The following is a 5,000-nucleotide window of genomic DNA, read 5'->3' on the forward strand; positions in this document are numbered from 1 at the left end:
TTTAGAAGAATGAGTTGGAACTCTTTTAAATAAAATAATATATATATATATATATATATATATATATATATATATACATATATACGACGGGCTTCTTTCAGTTTCTGTCTACCAGATCCACTCACAAGGCTTTGGTCGGCCTGAGGCTATAGTTAAAGACACTTACCCAAGGTGCCACGCAGTGGGACTGAACCCAGAACCATGTGGTTGGTAAGCAAGCTACTTACCACACAGCCACTCCTTGCTCTCTTTATGTTTTTGTTTTTATATATTTACATATACACACGCTAATACACGACTTATAATCCCCAATCCTGTTCATACAACGATTGGGGCAAACTAGTCGGTATACAGCACTTACTCGGTATTACCTGTATCCTCCGGGGTTTGGTTAAATCCAATACCCTCCTCAACCTTATATATATCTATATATATATATATATTATATATATATATATATATATATATATATATATATATCTAAAGATATTTACATGTGTGTGTGTGAGTGTATATTTAAAGACAGATATAGACATTATATATAGGAGTGGCTGTGTGGTAAGTAGCTTGCTTACCAACCACATGGTCCCGGGTTCAGTCCCACTGCGTGGCATCTTGGGCAAGTGTCTTCTACTATAGCCTCGGGCCAACCAAAGCCTTGTGAGTGGATTTGGTAGACGGAAACTGAAAGAAGCCTGTCGTATATATGTATATATATATATATATATATATATATATATATGTATGTGTTTGTGTGTCTGTCTTTGTCCCCCCAACATCGCTTGACAACCGATGCTGGTGTGTTTATGTCCCCGTAACTTAGCGGTTCGGCAAAAGAGACCGATAGAATAAGTACTAGGCTTCTAAAGAATAAGTCCTGGGGTCGATTTGCTCGACTAAAGGTGGTGCACCAGCATGACCGCAGCCACTTGGCTGAAACACATAAATAAATAAAATAAATATATATATATATATATATATATATATATATACATATATGTATATATATATGTATATATATATGTATATATATATGTATATATATATATATATGTATATATATATATATATGTATATATATATATATATGTATATATATATATATATATGTATATATATATATATATATAACGTTGACCACTCACGCGGACACTTAATGTGCTAGAAATAGATCACATCTTTATATATATATATATAAATAGGCACAGGAGTGGCTGTGTGGTAAGTAGCTTGCTTACCAACCATGTGGTTCCGGGTTATTATCCCACTCCGTGGCACCTTGGGCAAGTGTCTTCTACTACAGCCTCGGGCCGACCAAGGCCTTATGAGTGGATTTGGTAGACAGAGACGGAAAAGAAGCTTGTCGTGTGTGCGTGCTTGGCAACCGATGTTGGTGTGTTTATGTCCCTGTAACTTAGTGGTTCAGCAAAAGATGCCGACAGAATAAGTACTAGGTTACAAAGAATAAGTCCTGGGGTCGATTTGTTTAACTAAACGTGGTGCTCCAGCATGGCCGTAGTCAAATGACTGGAACAAATAAAAGAATATATGTATATTTGTATGTGTGTGTATATGTATATACAGTGGAGGGAAATAAATATTCGTACATGTCAAAATTCTTTATTTATTTAATTTCTAATGAACATAAATGGGATATAACAATACTATATTTGCATATTAATAACTATTTCTGAAAACCAGTGGATGTATTCCACTGAAATTAGATAAATAACCTTCCTATAGATAGTCAGTAGCGACACCTGCTGGGCTCTCGGCTGCTCTGCATTGACAAGGGGCAACACCTTGAAACAAGTCTAGTCTGCAGATGCCAAACCAGCAAGGGGAAGCTGCTGACTTCCCCTGTTCGAAGGTTATAAAGGACACAGGTTCGTGTGTCACATAGCTAGCTAGAGGCGATGGCCTCTTGGAGCTAATCCACGGCAGCATTTGTCCTAATCTTGGGACAGCCATGTTGGCTTGGCGATAACTATTAATTTCCAGTACAGTTGCCGTAGTCTCCTTTAGAGAGACTTAGAAATATTAATAACTCTATTATATTTGCATACACATACATAAACTAAGAATATGCAAAAGAAACTAATACATTATAGTAACTAATGAATTTATATACAAATATAAATATTTAAGGGTGATAAAAGTATTCGTACAGAACATAAATAACTGATACATACATACAGATATATAGATACATACATATAGATAGATATATACATATATATAGACATATACATACATATAGATATATACATACATACATAGATACAGATATAAATATACATACAGATATATATATATATACATACAAATATATATGTACATACAAATATACATACATACAGATATATATATATATACATACATGCACATAATACATACAGATATATATATATATATATACATACATGCACATATTCATACATACAGATATATATATATATATATATATATACATACATACTTAGAGATATATATATATATACATAGAGATATATAAATACATACAGATATATATATATATATATATATATATATATATATATATATATATATAGATATATAGATATATACAGATATATACATACATACATAGGGGGCACCTGATGGAGTGGTGATAAAGGTGAGTGTAGATGAGCCGGGTGAGGAGGACAGTCTGAAGTCTCCTGTCCTGAGTTCAATCCTGGTCAGGATAGAAGGTGGTAACTTTTTTTTAATTTTTGTATAAATAAAAAAAAAATAAGAACACTCTTACCTTCTTCCCACTTCCTGACCAGGATTGAAGCCCAGACAGGACACTTCAGAATGTCCCCCTTCACCCAGCTCATCTACACTCACCTTTACCACCAGTCCACCAGGTACCCCCAATAATTGCTGTCAAAAATGAGATAATTAAATCTATAATTTTGTCCAATCAATAATAAAACTAGATTTAAATATCTCATCTTTCCCAATATGCATGCACACACACACACACACAACTGGCTTCTTTCAGTTTCTGTCTACCAAATCCACTCACAAGTCTTTGGCCAATCTGAGCCTACAGAAAAAGACTTGTCCAAGGTGCCAAGCAGTGGGACTGAACCCAGAAAGGTTGGGAAGCAAGATTCTTACCATACAGCCACTCCTACATTTATTATTATTATTATTATATAATTTAATATTTTTGCAGATGTAGAAACAAAAAGTAAATGAAAAACCATTTGGCTCTTCTCAGGATGGTATTGAACCCTGGCCAGAAACTCCAGTATGTCCTCTGCTGCTGGTTATCTATACCTTTACCTACAAGGACCTAGACTCCCAATGAAATGCTCTCAAAAATTAAGATATTTAACTTTTTGCCATTCACACTGGATCAAAGAGACTTCCGGGTGTTTTTTCCTTTTCATCTTCTCCATCCTTATCAGCCTTTCCACAATAGTTTTCGCTTATGACATCCAGGGTGTAAATGTGTGGTCTGATGAGTGCATACGAGCGGAGGAATTCATTCTTCTTCCGCTCTATCTGATCAGTGGTTCTGTGAAAGCCATTATTCTTCAGTGCAGCAGTGATGATGTTGTTTGGGGGATTGCCACTAGCAATCATCCATGCTCGCAACAGGAGATTTAATTCTCTCTTCTCCCACTTTGGTGCCATCTTCGTTTTTTCAGCCCAGAAGGGGAGTAGAGAATAGAGAGGAAGTGAAAGATAGCAGTAGGTAGAAAAGAAGAAACACAGAGGGGGGAATAGGGAAAGAGAGAGGGAGATATGAAGGAAAGAGAGAGGGAGATATGAAGGAAAAAGAGAGGGTGATATGAGGAAGAGAGGAGGTGTGGGTGTTAGAGAGACAGGATGGGGAGAGAAAGAGAGACAGACTGAAAGAGAGACAAGAAAGGATGAAGGATGTGAGAGAAAGGGAGAAATGGACTGAGAAGAGGAGGAAAATGAGAAGTATTTGAGGGAGAGGGTGAGGTGACAGAAGGAGAGGAAGACGTTATGAGATGGAAAGGAAAGAGAACTGAGAAAAGAGGAAGATATGAAAGCGAGGGAGAGAGAGATAGATGAGAGAAAGAGTAAGCTATGGAAGACAGAGAAGGAGAGAGGAAGCGGGGGTACTTATGAAAAAGAGAGCGGGAGCAGGCAACGAAGATGTGTAGGAAAACGAAAAACGAAAATTCGTAATACTAAATGGGATTTGTAATTCAAATAATTGTAAAGAGATAAAGTGAAAAAAGAAACGATAGTGAAAAGGGGTTTCGTAATGGTTTTTATTATTTTTTTTACAAAGAGAATCAAAAATAAATAAATGAATAAATAAAAAAGATTGTTTCTATTTTTCTAAGAGAATCAAAGATAAGTGGTCGTTGTTACCAAAATCTTCAGAAACTGGGATACATCCATGGTACCGTGAACCATTCACGGAATTTTGTTGATCCCGTTAGTGGGGTTATGTACCAATAATGTAGAGGCATTCTGGTCACGGATAAAACGTAGACTGAAATTAAAAAAAGTGGATCATTATTACGATAGGAAGTGGGAGAATTCGTGGGAGAACTTTCAGACATTTATCAAGCACATAGCCGAAAATATATCCACAGTGATTTCAGAAAGGCAAAGGTTACAGTTTAAAAAAAATTTTTTTTTTTATTTTGTATTTTTCGTTTTCGAATATATGTTCTCTGGTAAAAAGCGTGAAACTCGCAGTTCAACTTTCTGAATAAAATGCAAGATTTGGATTGTCCGCATTTAGCTGTTATTTCTAGCATATCAAGCTTCGTGGTGGGGACTCCACATGCCGTGATACTTTTGCTGTTTCACTATAAAATGTAAGCCGTTCATTTTCACATCTGAGTTGCGAGGGGGCTATTCGTACGACCTGGACATGTAGAACACATGACCGTGATATGTAGAACACATGACCGTGATATGTTGAACACATTACCGAAAGAAAAAATCGCCTAAATTAAAAAATAAAAAAGTTACAGCCGTTTTCCCTCAGTGTCTAA

General features: G+C 35.8%; 2 protein-coding genes across 2 annotated transcripts in view; one reads left to right on the top strand and one right to left on the bottom strand.

Moving 5' to 3' along the window:
• LOC106883539 (sodium/calcium exchanger regulatory protein 1) overlaps window positions 1-5,000 on the top strand; it is a 71,130-nt gene that overhangs the window by 18,452 nt on the left and 47,678 nt on the right. The gene's annotated exons all lie outside the window — the stretch shown is intronic.
• LOC106883682 (inactive peptidyl-prolyl cis-trans isomerase FKBP6) overlaps window positions 4,241-5,000 on the bottom strand; it is a 110,065-nt gene continuing 109,305 nt past the window's right edge. The window contains exon 15 of the mRNA XM_089346258.1: window positions 4,241-4,489. The gene's annotated coding sequence lies outside the window, so the exon portion shown is untranslated. The remainder of the gene's footprint in view (window positions 4,490-5,000) is intronic.

This window comes from Octopus bimaculoides, chromosome 30, assembly GCF_046866305.1.
Source record: "Octopus bimaculoides isolate indiv1 chromosome 30, ASM4686630v1, whole genome shotgun sequence".
Taxonomy (NCBI): domain Eukaryota; kingdom Metazoa; phylum Mollusca; class Cephalopoda; order Octopoda; family Octopodidae; genus Octopus; species Octopus bimaculoides.